This window comes from Chenopodium quinoa, unplaced genomic scaffold (assembly GCF_001683475.1).
Source record: "Chenopodium quinoa cultivar QQ74 unplaced genomic scaffold, ASM168347v1, whole genome shotgun sequence".
Taxonomy (NCBI): Eukaryota; Viridiplantae; Streptophyta; class Magnoliopsida; order Caryophyllales; family Amaranthaceae; genus Chenopodium; species Chenopodium quinoa.
The window spans coordinates 4,241,631-4,257,956 of NW_018742914.1; positions in this window are offsets into that span (position 1 = coordinate 4,241,631).

Sequence of the window (16,326 nt, forward strand, 5' to 3'; positions counted from 1 at the left end):
ACACTTATTTTATTTTAATATTGCTAATATCATGATTAGGTTAATTTTATATTTGATTTGACTAACATTATTATTGTTGAATTGCTTTCAATATTAATGTTTATTCTATTATTATTTATTGATCACTATATTGCATGTTTAAAGGGAATATGTAATTGAAAATCACGCCTAACAAGATAATTTGGACAACCGATTTAGGTTCCTTTTTAATCTTGTTATTAAATCAAGTGATCATTAATATTTTAAAATAATGTGTTGCATCAATATTAAACCAATTTAGCTTAATAATAGTTTGGAGCAAATTGAATTTTTGTTTGTATGCCTTTGAGATCGCAGGAATGCTTTTCACTATAAGAATCGAGTAGAGGCCAATACGGGCGAATGTGACTCCATGACTCACTTCGTACCATCATCCCCGATCCTCCTTTCGTGGTTCCGAACCATATGGAGTTAGTAATCTCATGGATTATGAATGGGGTGTAACCTTCACGGGTCAATCGTTGTTGCCTACCGTTGTCCCTTATCGTGGTTGCCTTAAATGATCCGTGAACGGTTTACAAGTTCCTTAAAAACTTGTTGGCGGCTCCCTACTTTCCTTGTCCATAATCGTATATGTCAATTCCCACTTCCTATGAGTGCCAAGCATATTCACCACATGCTTTTAACGTAGGCGCACTTCGAGCGACGCCTACACATACCAAGTTCCAATCTCATCTTTTCATGCTTCTCCCTGCTTAAAGGTTTAGTCAAAATATCTCCAATTTGATTATCAGTTGGGCAGAAATCTAATTTAATTAAACCTTTTTCAACGTTGTCCTTTAAAAAGTGATGACGAATTTGAATATGCTTTACTCTAGAATGATGTACCGGATCTTTAGAGATGCAAATGGCACTATTATTATCACAATAAATAGGAACACATTCTAGAATAATACAAAAATCTCTTAACTGTTGTTTTATCCAAAGTATTTGGGAGCAGCAAGAGGTCGCAGCTACATATTCTGCTTCTGCAGTGGATAAAGCAACAATATTTTGTTTCTTGGAACCCCAAGAAACCAAACATGGACCAAGAAATTGAACCATACCTGATGTACTCTTGCGGTTTACAAAGTCTCCAGCATAGTCTGCATCCGCATATCCTCTTAAGTTGAACATATCACTCTTAGGATAGAATAGACATAGATCGTCTGTTCCATTTAGGTACCTCGGAATCCTTTTTACAGCAGTCATATGAGATTCTTTGGGATTTGATTAGAACCTAGCACATAGACCCACACTAAAAGAAATATCTGGTCTACTTGCCGTTATATATAATAATGAGCCAATCATCCCACGGTGTGTACTTGGTTTGATTTACACTTTTTCCTTTGGGATCTTCATCTAGACGTGTAGCCGTTCCCATTGGAGTGTGATTTGTCTTTGAATTGTTGAGCTCATACTTCTTTAATAACTCCTTAATGTACTTTTATTGGTGAATCGTTATTCCTCTGTCAGTTTGCTTGATTTGTAGTCTGAGGAAAAAATTTAATTCCCCTATCATACTCATTTCAAATTCACCACTCATTAGCTCAGCAAAATATTTACACAAAGACTGGTTAGTTGCACCAAATATAATGTCATCTACATAAATTTGTACAACTAAAAGATGAGTTCCTTTTGATTTCAAAAATAAAGTTTTATCAATATTTCCTCTTTTAAAATCATTTTGTAAAAGAAACTTTGAAAGTCTTTCGTACCATGCCCTAGGTGCTTGCTTTAGCCCGTAAAGAGCTTTGTCAAGCTTAAAGACATGATTAGGAAAGTTTGGATTTTCAAAACCCGGGGGTTGTTCCACATAAACTTTTTCTTGAAGATAGCCATTTAAAAAAGCACATTTAACGTCTGATATAATTTAAAACCCATGAAAACAGCAAAAGCAATTAAAATTCGAATAGCTTCTAATCTAGCAACGGGAGCAAAAGTTTCCTCAAAATCAATACCTTCTTGTTGGTTATAGCCTTTGACAACCAATCGAGCCTTATTTCTTATAATGTTTCCATGCTCATCTAATTTGTTTCGAAATACCCACTTTAGTCCAATGACCTTATGGTTCTTCGGTTTAGGTTCAAGGTGCCATACCTTGTTCCTTTCAAATTCATTTAGCTCTTCTTGCATGGCGTTGATCCAATCTGCATCACCTAAGGCTTCGGTAATATTTTTTGGTTCTATAGTAGATAAGTAGGCATAAAAGGCACAAAAATTTCGGAGTTGGGATCTTGTTTGGGTTCCTTTGCTAAGGTAACTTATGATTTTATCAATTGGATGTGTTCTTTGGTGTTTCCAAGGTTTAGGTTGGAAATTTTGCAAAGTTACTCGATTGGATCCTTCAACATTTGTTTTTGCAGCTTCTGTTGCTACTTCATCCACAACCTGTTCCAAATCTTCATCATGTGTTCCATTGTCTTCTGGAACAGGTGTTTTTTCTAGCTCATGTTGTGGTTCTGCTACAATTTTGACATGCTGCTTTATTGGTAAAGGGACTTCTTCTTCATCCTGGTCAGTGGAACGGATCAGACCAATTTCGAAGTCTCCTTGTTCCTGTTCAAGCTCATGTTCCTGTACACTAGATAAATAGTCAGTTTCATCAAAAATAATATGTACAGACTCCTCAACACACATTGTCCTTTTATTATAGACTTTGTAAGCTTTGTTATTCCTTGCATAGCCAAGGAGTACAACTTCATCACTCCTTTCATCAAATTTCCCTATGTTTCTCTTACCATTGTTGAGGACGAAACACTTGCAACCAAAAGATCTGAAATGAGATATATTTGGTTTTCTACCCTTGAATAACTCATAGGGTGTCCTGTTAGTTATTGGTCGAATCATGACTCTATTGATGATATAACATGCAGTATTTACTGCCTCAGCCCAAAAGTTCCTAGGAATATTGCTAGCAATAAGCATGGTTCTAGCCATATCTTCCAATGATCTATTTTTCCTTTCTACGACTCCATTTTGCTGTGGAGTTCTTGGAGCCAAGAAATCATGATCCATTCCGTGTTCCCTGCAAAACTCATCAAATCTTGAGTTTTCAAACTCAGTGCCATGGTCAGAACGCATACTTATTAGTTGATAACCACTTGTCTTTTGAATTCTTTTAGCAAAAGCAGTAAATTCATCAAAAGTCTCATCTTTGCTAGAAAGAAATATTACCCATGTAAAACGAGAAAAGTCATCAACTATTACCAGAACATATCTTTTACCACTTCTACTCTGTACCCTCATTGGACCACATAAGTCCATGTGAATGAGTTCCAAAGGTTTAGTGGAGCTTACCATTTTCTTACTTTTAAATGAGGATCTTACTTGTTTCCCTTTCACACATGCATTGCAAACTTTTCCACTTAGAAACTTTATTGAGGGAAGCCCCGCAACAAGCTCTTGTGTCCTAAGCTTGTCGATGAGAGGAATACTAGCATGTCCAAGGCGTCTATGCCATAGAAGTGAGTTATCTTCAATGACATTGAGACAAGTTAGGTTGTTCCTAGGAACTGTGTTGAGATCCACAATGTATGTGTTCCCTTTACGAATTCCCTCCAAGATAACCTCCTCACTGTCATTGTTAAAAATTCTACAGGAGTTATAAGTGAAACTTACAGAGTTGCCTTTATTACAAAATTGTGAGATGCTTAATAAGTTGTGCTTGAGGCCCTCGACTAAAAATACATTGTCAATTGCATGGGAACTTGACTTTCCTACTTTTCCAATTGCGATTATATCGCCTTTCTTGCTGTCTCCAAAAGTCACCGTTCCTCCATTATAGGTCTCCAGTGAGAGAAATTTAGATTTGTCTCCTGTCATGTGTTTGGAACACCCACTGTCGAGGTACCAAGTGTTGTTCCCCCTCACTGCGACCTGTAAGAAAACTAATTGTTAGTTTCAGGAACTCGGGTTTCCTCGAGTTCCTTTTCATCACTACTAGTTTTCTTAACCCACATCAATTTAATAGTATTTTCATTTTTGAGTATTTTTTTATTCCTTTTGGAACAAGCTTCTTTCAAATGTCCTGTATTACCACAAAAGGAGCAGAGCTTGTTACTAGGTAAATCTACATATTTATTCTTCTTAGGGCTCTGCTTGGAAAAACCTAATCTTTCTCTTTTTCGAACTTGGGCATCAAGGATATATTTAGGAGTAATCTTAGGAACTTCCTTTTTGCTAGCATTAGCTAAAGCAAGTTCCTTTTCAAGTTTTTCCTTTTGTTCCTTAACGGTAACAAGATCATTATTTAGTTTCTCAAAATCAACATTGAAAATACGCATATGTGTCTCAATAGAACTAGCAGAATATAGACTAACATTAAACAGTTTATATTGAGCAAGTTCTACCTTAAGAGTAATATTCTCATGCTTAGTGCGTTCAAAAGACTCTTTTAGCACATTGTTCTGATCCAAAAGATCAAAGAACCTACTTTGAACGTCTTATCTAGTACTGTTCAGATAGGTGATGTGGTCTTTACTAATTTTGAGAGCTTTATCACTTTGTTCCTTTACTATGCTAAGCTTTTTAAAATCATCCAATGTTTCTAACAGCAATTCAATTAATTTTTCCTTAGATAAAACACGAAGGGTTTTGGAACATACCTCATTTAATGGAACATCTTTCTTTTCTTTGATTTTGGCCATTAGACACAGATTATCCATCTCTTCATTTTGTGGCTCCTCATCATCTTCTGATTCTGAGTCACTACCCCTAGCTGCAATCATTGCCTTGCGATAGTCAGGTTTTCCAAAGGTTGGTTTGTATCTTTCTTTTTTCTGCTCCTTCCCTTTGGTTTTTCCTTGATTAATTTCCCAGAGAGGACACTCACGAATGAGGTGTTCTGAACTTCCACAATTGAAGCATCCGGAATCAGGTTTAGAATTAGATATTCTCTTGCTTGGATTTTTACCCTTTTGGTTTCCAGTTTTAAGATTTTTATAGAATCTACTAAAATTTCTAACCATCATGGCAACTTCTTCTTTGTCAGTTTCTGAATCTTCTTGTTCCTCAACCCTAAGCACAAGTCCACGGTTTTTGGAACTCTCTGTGTTACTTGCTCCAAGGTGCAGCTCATGAGTCATGAGAGATCCGGTCAGTTGCTCAATATTGAATTTTGTGAAATCCTTTGTTTCTTGCAACGCAGTAACCTTGGCTCTCCATCTCTCATCTTATGGAAGGCTCCTTAAGATCTTTTGTACCTGTTCATCAATTGGTGTAGTTCTTCCAAGAGAGACTAACTCATTAGTTATGTTAGTAAAACGAGTAAACATTTCTTGAATAGATTCTTTTGGATTCATTTCAAATCGTTCATATTTAGACATCAAAAGATCTATTTTAGAACGCTTAACTTCGTTTGTTCCTTCGTGTGTGACTTGTAACAAATCCCAAATTTGCTTTGCGTTCTTGCACCCCATGACTCTATTATGTTCATGAGGTCCAAGACCACAGTGGAGTAATTTTACAGCTCTAGCATTAACCTCCATTTTATCAAAATCATCTTTATCATACTCGGACATTGGTTTAGGGATTACCTCGTTTTTGTCATTGGTAGTTGTTACCTTAAAGTCGCCCACTTCAATTACTCGCCACACTTGATAGTTTTCTGCTTTGATGAAGATTTCCATGCGGTTCTTCCAATAGGAAAAGAATTTGCCGTTGAACATTGGAGGTCTCTAAGTAGAGTAACCTTCTTTAAGTTTCTCGTGTGTGTTCATTTTGTTTGGATCACACAACTCAACAGGGTTGCCTGCTTTCTTTGAGTAACCCGCTCTGATACCACTTGTTGACTTAGATGGAACACACAAGAGGGGGGGTGAATTGTGTAGGAACTAGTGTTCCCAAATTTTGCGGAAATTAAAAACGTAGAACAAAATAAAGAGATGCAAAAAGATTTTTACGTGGAAACTCCTTGTGCCCTACAAGGAGAAAACCACGACCACTTGGGATTTTCGAACACGAATTCACTAAATAGGGCAACTACTCCATTACAACCTATAAGGAACTCGACAAAACTTAAGTTCCAATTAGAACCTAAGCCAACCCTAAATGCTCACTCTAGCTTCTACTCCGAAGCCTACACTCAAGACTTAACTCTAAGTCTTTACAAGGATCACTCAACCCTTTCCCAAATTACAACTCAGTAATTTGAACTCAACGTGTTTAGATATCTTACAATAGTTGGAACATAGGAATACTCTCACTGACAAATATATTTTTTTTTCTCAAATGTTGTACGATTGTCAGGATTGCCTTAAAACTGAAACTCAACTCCTTTTTTATACTGTTTCATCAACCCAACCACCTTCCCCACATTCTCCACTACTTGAGATGGTGTTCCTAAACTTTAGGGACTAACTCAAGCAATGTAGAGAAGTCAGGAAAGTCGTTCAATATAGAACGTGGGATGAGGTTTGAATAAGTCTTTTCCTTGGAGAGTAATTTAAGGAATCAGTTAAAATCTTTTTACAGAAAATATGTATTTTGTTAAAAAAATATAACAAAGAAATATCTTTTTATAATTTTAACAAAAACCAAAAATAAGATAAAAACCAAATTTATAAAACTGATCGATCGTTTCACTTTTAATTCTAATTAACTCTTGTATTCCTTGTGTTCCAACCAATCATAAAATATCAAACACTTACATAAAGCCTAAAAATAATAACTCATACTTTTTAGTCTTCATGTAATACTCGTTGCTCTTATGATATTCCAATTGGACCTTTGATAACTCTATCTTGCCAAATAGAACATCCAAGCATAAAACCTTCTTTGCTTTCTTCACTTCAAATTGTTGTTTATGCCATATGTATGTATATTAAGGACTTCTCTTAGTTCCAACCCCGGAACTTTGTTCTTAATAAGAACCTGCCTAAATAACCTGCACACTTAATACACTTTTATCAAATCGAGTTTGCTTGTCATCACCAAAACTAATCGAGGTCAACAGGCTTAATTTCTTTGTTTGTTCGTCTGCTAAAGTTTGAAGAGTTACGGTGTCACAGTCTCCAAAAGTATCTAGAAGGTCGTATTAGTTTTTTCACCCAATTAACTACTTATCTGTGGATCTCACGCCGAATTAGTGCTAACTCACATATTGTATTGCTTCAGATGAAGTTTTTTTATTAAAGCGATTGTTGATCAAATCTACAATGTAACTAGTTCTAAGGTGATTTGTACTTGTATTGGAATTTTAGATTTCCTATGAATTGTTTTTAAGAGTCGTTTGACTATCTTTCATGAATGAATTCCTTTTTCTTTTTCTAAAAAAAAATAAAATAAAATAAAATTCTAGTAAATTCTTATGAATTCATTCTAGTATATTGTTAGACTACTATGAAATTAGGTCTTTCATGGTAATTATACCCGCTCAAAACTATTATAAATTTTCTAAATACTATTGGAGATAAGTAGTTTTTGCACCAAATAAATACCCATGATTTTTTGACAAATTCACCAACTACCCTCATTGTTTTCAAGATATAACAAATAGCCCCAAAATTTTAAAAATTCACCAAATGCCTTTAATGACTAATAACCATTAATACCATTAGCCATTATCCCTTAACCAACCCATTAAATGGTAATTAAATACTGAAAAATGTCTTGGTTCACGTGCAGTTTTTTAGCAGCAAATATTGCTCGATTATAGCTTTAGGTTTATTTTGGAATTTAAGGGCCAAAGTTAAGTCGAAATTAGCAAAAAAAAAAAAAAGAGTAAAATTGCCTCGATTTGCTAGCAACGAAATATCTCAATTTGCGTGTTTTAGTTTTCAACCCGTGTAAATTGCTCTATTAAGGTTTTAGGTACTATTTATTCCTCATGAGTCGTAAAATATAAGATTGAATTGGAAAAATTTGAAAGGAAATGTCTTGTTTTGCATGCAAGGAAATGTCGTTACGTACTTTATTTTTGAGCGACGGAAATGGTCAAGTTAAAGTTTTAGGGGTTATTTTGGTTCTTAAAAGACAAATTTAAGGTCAAATGGTAAACAATGAGAAAAAGTGATTCGTTTTGCGTGCAAAGACCCATAAAACCTTTACCGACTAGTTTTCCTAGAACTCAAATTAAACCTAGGAATTTTTGGTCATTTTTTGCCAATTTCAACCTTACTTTTAATTCATAAACCCTAACTTTGCAAATTTCATGGCTCATAACTCAAAATGAAGCATATAACTCGAGTCTTGTCCTTGCACGAAAAATAAAAAAATTTCATGGACCATAACTCAAAATGAAGCATATAAATCGAGTCTTGTCCTTGCACGCAAAAAAAAAAAAACAAAAAAAAAAAAAATTATGCATTTGATTTTTGCCAATTTTAACCGTAATTTATTTAACCATGAAGGGTTGAAGTAACCCCTTAAAATGGGCCACTCGAACTAGGCTTGACCTTTTTAGTGATTTGGATCAAACCTGACCCTCCACCCGTTTTAGGCCCACTTGATCCCACGTTAGGCCCATAGATTAACACATGCGTGAAGCACGACCCATGGGTCCAAAGCCCAATAAAGCACGGCCAAACACCTTTTGTGCTTTAGAGGTTTTTCAGTGCGGCAAGCCACATGGTGCGGCACGGGTTACTTGTATTTTAGGGTTACTTGTATTCTATGGTTACTTGTAGGGTGTTAGTTGTATTATGAGGTTACTTGTATCGTGGGGTTACTTGTATGTGTTACTTGTATTCTGAGTAACTCCAGACCAAAATCTCACACCAAATCAGTAACACCTGATCAAAACCAGTAGCACCCATACAAGTGACCTTATAATACAAGTAACACCTACAAGTAACCCCTGACAAAATCAGTAACACCCTACAAGTAACAACCCCAACCAAAACCGGTGAAACCCATACAAGTAACCTCATAATACAAGTAACACCTACGAGTAACCCCTGACAAAACCAGTAACACCCTACAAGTAACCTCGACCAAAACCAGTAACACCCATACAAGTAACCCCAGAATACAAGTAACACCTACAAGTAACCCCTGACAAAACCAGTAACACCTACAAGTAACCCAGATCAAAACCAGTAACACCCATACAAATAACCCCAGAATACAAGTAACACCTACAAGTAACCCCTGACAAAACCAGTAACACCCTACAAGTAACCCTTGCCGCACCATGTGATCAGCCACATACAAAAATTTGTATTTGTGATTATATTTACCCTTTTTGTAAACATTCTATTGTTTTTAATCACACATTTTTTTCCTTTGGTCACCCGTGTACTCATTTTTACCCAATTTTATTTTTCACTGATCTTTTTCTATGTTTTTATGCTATGTCATTTTTTATTTTAGTTCGTATTTTGTTTTGTAGTTATAAAATTATTGGTGATAGTTAATATGAACGTATTTTTTTGGTTTGATAAATTAACATGTACTTATTTGGAAAAATGGAAAAGAAAATTCAACCTTTGCACTTTTTCCTCCTAAAAATCCAACCTTCATTTATTCCAAAGAAATCCATCCTTTATACCCCCCTTTCATCTAAAGGTCCATTACCTGTTGATGACTTGTTTTTTTAAGTTAGATGCCACGTGTCAACTATTAATAGGTTAATTATTTTTTAAATTATTATAAAACAAAAATAATTAAAAAAACAAAAAATATCAAGATTTTCCAGCCACCATCCTTACCACCAATCCTCACCACCTCTATTAAATCCAGCCACCATTCCTCACCACCCTCTATTAAATCAGCCACCATTGCTCACCACCTCCCTTTTCTGACCATCCTCCCCTTACCCTCCCTTTCTAGCCACCTTGCTTTTCCGGCCACAACCCAGCTCGCACCATCGCCCAACTTTGTTTCCACCCTCCATTTCAGCAGCCCCGCAAATCTCAACCACCGACTCCAAACCGCCGAACCACCAATTCCAAAATGCTATAGTTCCTTGATCAAACCAAACAACTGCACACACAGCCCACAATACCATACAACCACCATCACCACTACCCTAAACTTTCAGCTGCAACTATAACACCTCCAAATCTCCCTCTACGGAATAATAGTATAATGTTGTAGGGAATATTTCAAGCATTATCCCTAGCTTGAACCCCACTATGATCATACACTTAAGCATGGTGGCGTCCAAAGGGAAAGAACATAGATCAAAAGAGTCGCCAAAAAGTTTTAGGAACTTGTAAACCATTCACAAGGTGAAGGTTACACCCCTTAACGATTCAGGAGATCGTCAACTCCAATAGGTCTGGAACCATGACTAGTAGTTTGGGGATGAAGGTACAAATTCAACCTAAAAGAGATCGAACCTGCCCTAATAATAGGCCTCTACTTTATTCTGATCGTATTCATGTGCGCTTTCTGACTAACATGCAATCAATAGGTTTACCCTAAACCTGTTTATCTATATTGGTTGAATTTAATGCACAAATAAATCTATTATTGGCGATCACTTGAATTATAATCATATTAACCCTAAACAATATTATTAATTATCTTATTAAACGTGATTACAAGTACCAATTCCCTTTAAACATGCATAAAAGGCGTGATCAAGCAATAACAATAAAATATAATCAAGCAACATAATAACAATAACAATAACAATTATTATAACAATTATAAAAATAATCATGTTAAAGCATAATAATAGCAAGATCCTAGGCATGATACTAACAAGATTAATAACAAACCCTAGCATGTTACTAAGCAATAAAGATCAAAGCTTTAACCCTAACATGATACTAACATGAATATTAGGAAGAGAAATAGAAAGCATCATAACAATCATACTTGATTTAAGGAACTTATTCTTTACCCTAAACATGATACTAGGAAGCAATAAAACATCCTAACATGATACTAGGAATCAAAATAACAATCTAAGCATGATTTCTATATCATAATATCAATTAAACCATTAAAGTACTTACTTGGATGCCTCGTATCCCTCTTTAATAACAAAATACACACGTTAGTAATTTCAAGGAAAATAATAAAACAAAAAATTAAATTAAATAATTGAAATAGAGATTTGGGATAAAACCCTCAGAAATTAAAACCTTTCATGTCTAGGGCGAAGGCAACTTCGAACTTGGCTAGGTGTTTCTTGATCTTGTGAATGCGGAATTTTGTATTCAAAAGGGTTGGTTTAGAAAGAGAGAGAGAGAGTAATCAAGAATTTCTTGATGAGAGTTGGTGATTGAAAAAGGGGAGATATGACCTCTATTTATAGAGAAAAAAAAGGGTCGAAGAATAAGAAAAGAATCCGAATTCACAAAATAAAACTCGATGGACAACAGTTTTTGCGGATTTTGTTTTTATCATATATTTTGATCTAGAATTTCAAATAAGGAATATGATATGTCTTTGGAAAGCTCTTAAAGTCTATTTTCCAACCCAATTAGAATCAGATTAAAATCTTTTGTAGATAAAAAGATATGGCTGAAATAGTGGGATGGTGTCAGTTTTGGATAGAGTTTCATATCTAATTCATATCTTTTTCGTTATAACTCGGATTTAATATTATAATATATCATTCGAAAGATAATTTCAAGATCTATCCAACCATATAAAATTTGGATAAAGATTTTGAGGCAGGAAAATAAAATCTGAATATATTCCACTTCGTACAAAACAAGGATTCTAAAAAGGAGTAGTTTTATTCAATTTCAAACTCTTTGAAATATAATTATCAATCCTAACTCCATTAGGATTTAAGAGAACCTTCTAGAATATTCTAGAAAACTATAATCAATCCTAATAACTTTAGAAATGATAATTAATAATAGGCCCTCCTCTAGATCATTGGGCCGCATATAAAAACCAAACCGGGCTCTGTTTAGTATTTTGGTCATAACTTCCTCATTATTCATCGGAATTGGGCTTTATAATATATTGTTGGAAATGTATTTTCAAACCCTATTCAACTATACTATTATTGGACCTTTATCATGGACCAAACTAAACTGAAATGCGCGTTTTTCAAAAATAGGGTAAGAAAAGAAATATTTTCAAAAACAGAAAGAAGAGATATTTTAATAAAAACATCCTCATCACTAGACTTTTCACACTTTCGCTTTGTTCGATAATCAAATGAGGTTAAAAGATATTCATCACTGGGTTTGGTTTTGGGGAGACACAAATGGGTGTCTACAAATACGTATAGTTATACCGTAGGAATAGACTTAGGAGTGTCACCCCTGCATAATTACACAAGGCTATTCAAATACTTAACTCAATAACATAACTTGCAGTGGAAAACTTAACTTTCTTTTACTAAAACTTATAAAAAATAGTTACATTGTTATGTCAAAATAAAGACGAGACCAACATTCCTAAACTAGGTGAAGCAAATCCCGGGACTCCCATATGCTCATTCATGACTCCACTTGAAAATAGTCAGCACTGCTTACCATTACGGTAAATAGGGCAAACCAAAACAAATAGGAAATACGGATTAGCAAAATATGCCAAGTACGATAAGTGCAAGATAATGTAAACTCAATTTATTTGCAAACATGCTTTCAAAACCAATTCCAATAATTAATCCAATAATTCCAAACTCATTATTCCAAAATCAATTTTAATGATTCAATAATCAAAATAATTAATAAAACCAATTCCTTTAAAAATCCAATTCCTTAAATATCCAAATTCCTCACCCAAGTGTGCACACCTCCAAGCTAGTCTCCTTATATTACAAGGCTATTCTTGAGGAAAGACCCGGTCATACAAAGTCCAAGGCCTTATCAAACCAAATCCGCATATTGGGATTACTAACATGCTTGTAAAGCTTTAATTCAAGGAAAATGTTATACATAGCCCTTATGGCTACATATAAGCATTAAATTTACACTTGAAAATCGTAAAAAGTTAAGAAATCATCAAAATATAAACACTAATAACACTGATTTACGCGTGTTTTTGTCATGAATTCCTAATTTTATACAATTTCCAACAGTATATTTAATGCTTATACATAGCCCTTAGGGCTATATATAACATTACCCTTAATTCAATAATAAATGGCACCGGTTCAGACCAAACCGGTGCCAAAAACCGCCCTAAAAATGGGCGGGATTTTAGACCAAGAGTAATGGCACCGGTTCAGCTCAAACCGGTGCCAAAATTACAAAGGGCACCGGTTTGAACCGGTGCCACTGAATCGGTCCAGCCTTAAAAAAAACGGAACATTTAACCCTAAACCCCCTAATATCTTGGTTATCTCCGCCTCCATTCCCCATTTCCTCTCTTCTCCCTTCTCTCTCCTCTCTCTCTCTTCGTTCTTCTTTCATCTCCATCTTCATCTTCTTTCATCTCCCTTCGATCTCCTCTCTCTATCTCTTCGTTCTTCTTTCATCTTTCATCTCCATCTTCTTTCATCGAAGGTTCAATCTCCTCTCCCCTTAGATCTGCGGCAACCAAAGCCGCCACCGCAACGACAGCCGCCACCACCACCACAAAGTTCGAGCACCACAACCGGCATCAACTTCAACAACAATTTATGGGATTTTTTTTTTCAAGTTCTGTTTTTTTTTCGATTCAAATTTTTCGATTTTGGTTTTTTTTTTTCGTATTTGGTTTTTTTTTCGATTTTGGTTTTTATTTTCGATTTTGGTTTTTTTTCGATTTGTGGGATTTTTTTTCAATTTTGGTTTTCTGGGTTTCAATTTTGATTTTAGTTTTTGATTTTGGTTTTTTTTTTTCCGATTTTTGGGATTTTGTTTTTTATTTTGGTTTTTTAGGTTCCAATTTTGATTTTGGTTTTTGTTTTCGATTTCTGGGATTTTGTTTTTGATTTTGGTTTTTTGGGTTTCAATTTTAATTGGTTTTTTTTTTTCGAGTTTGATTTTGTTTTTTCGATTTTTGGTTTTTTTTTTCGATTTCATTTTTGGGTTTTTTTTTTTCGATTTTGATATTTTTTTAATTTCGATTTCAATTTCTGTTTTTTTTCCTAGGTTTGAATTAATGCTTTTTTTCTGGGTTTGAATTGTTTGGATTGAATTTCTGGATTTTTTTATTTATTCTTAAGCTTATTTTTACCAATAGTTTTTTTTTTCCTATATTAATTGGTGCAGGTACAGATTATGCAAGAATATTGATATGTTCATATTGTAATTTTCTTTTTGATTTACGAGTATATTGTAATTTTTTTTATGATTTATAATGTAATTTTTTTTATTTATTTATATGTTAGTTGTAATTGATCTATATTGTAATTTTGGATTTGATTATATATTGTAAATTTTGGATTATATTGAAACCAATTCGATTTATATTGTGATGTTATTTTTTTTAGTTCATTTAATTGTTAAGTGAAAAAAAATTTTGGACATTTTTAGCACCGGTTAACCGGTGCCAAAAGGAGGGATAAAACTTTTTTTTGAGTATTTTTGGCACCGGTTAACCGGTGCCAAAACCTGTTTGTGGCACCAGTTTTGAACTGGTGCCAAAAAGGGAGGTAATTGGCACCGGTTCAAACCGGTGCCTTAGGTCGGATTTGAACCGGTGCCAATTTCATTTTTTCACGTAGTGAATATAACTTCGAATTGGGTGATTCTTGAGCCTAACCTCAAGGAGTTTTTAAGAGAAACAATCTCCCGTGAAACATCAATACCCCAAAAATTGACCAGAAGTGCCCGAAAACTAGCTTCCAAGGTATACGGGATAATATTTGTATGAAAAGAGGAGAAGAAAAATATGAACAGGTTTAGGGAAAAGAAGAATAAGAGAGAAGAAAAGAATCGAATTTTGGTGTGAAGAATATGAGAGGCATGAGGGGGTATTTATAGGCTCATGAATGAAAGAATTATGGTAGGAGAATGTAGGAAGAATTATGGTAAAAAGAATTAAGGAAATTACTTGGATAAGAGAGTTAAAGAATTATGGAAAGTTAAATATTAAGGTGACTAAGAATAATTAATTTAAGGAAGGTGTGTGTGTTGTCATGAAATATAATATAGCAAAACAGATTACTTAGAGAATGCTCAAGGAAGATATAAGGTAGGAAAATAAGATGATCAAATCTTTGGGAGATAAAAAATAGGAATTTAGGAAATAAGAAAATTTGAGGAAGATAGTTAAAATACAAAATTAACAAAATAATTAACCCAAATTTAGCATATGGTGGCTGAAAATATTGAACATATCTATGCTCATATTTTTAGACCTCCACATAGGCACAACTAGTTTTAGGGAAATATTTGCTAAATTTTAAGGAGTAAAAATGATTGCGTAAATAATATATTTTGAATAATATAATTAATTAAGAAAATACTAATTATTCACTATTTAATTTAACTACGAAAATCAAATTTTCTTTATCAAGAAAATTAGAAAAATTCCTAGTTAATTATTTAGGAAATTCGGCCCTTTAATTAAATAATAAAATATAATTTTATTTAATTAAAATATCCGAAATATATATATAAATAATTGGGTTTTTAAATAAAACAAATGGATAATAAATCTTATCCAAAATCTAAAATAATAATTGAGTTTTAGCGCCAAAATTCAATTATTATTTTGACTCCAAAATTCAAATAGTAAAATAAATTATCAAGATACCCTTTTTAAGAATACTACTTAATTAATTAATTAAAAAAATACGTTTTGAAAATAAGGGATATTACAGGAACATCGACATGAAAACAATTCAACATCACAATTATAAAATACCCAATTGAAATTCAGCCCAATTAGTCAATGATAACACAAAACTAGACAAATTGAACAAAGCCCAAAAATTTAACAACCAAATTGATCAAAAACAAAAGAAATAAAGATAGAAACAAACCTTTTCTGAGAGATTCAGGGGAGGGTTCCAAGGTATCAATAGTGAAAGGGAGAAAAGAGAGACGATGACGAGAAGTGGGTTCACAAATTTCATTGATAACTTCGGGAACTGACACAATGTGTCAGCTAAAGAAGCGAGTCTCTCTCCTCCTTGGATGATTCCGGCGGTGGAGGGGGTTTGGGAGTGACTGAACCAGGGGGAAGGGAAGGGAGGTCGGTGTGGAGGAGCTAGGGGTGGTGGTGCTTGGTGGGGGAGGGGGTGAGAAGATTTTTTTATAAACAATCGTGTCATGGTGGTACGGTGTTCTGGTGGTGTTGGTGGCGTACTGGTGGGTAGTTGGGTTGTTTCCGTTTTTGAGGAAAAAAGAGGAGTGAGAAAAGAAATTGAGAGAATTTAAAAAAAAAAAAAATTGTTTAACAGGTTGAAGGTAAAATGAATCTGTTAGAGAAGGAGGGGTATAAAGGTTGGATTTTTGAGGAATAAAATAAAGGTTGGATTTTGGAGGAATAAAATGAAGGTTGGATTTTTAGGAGGAA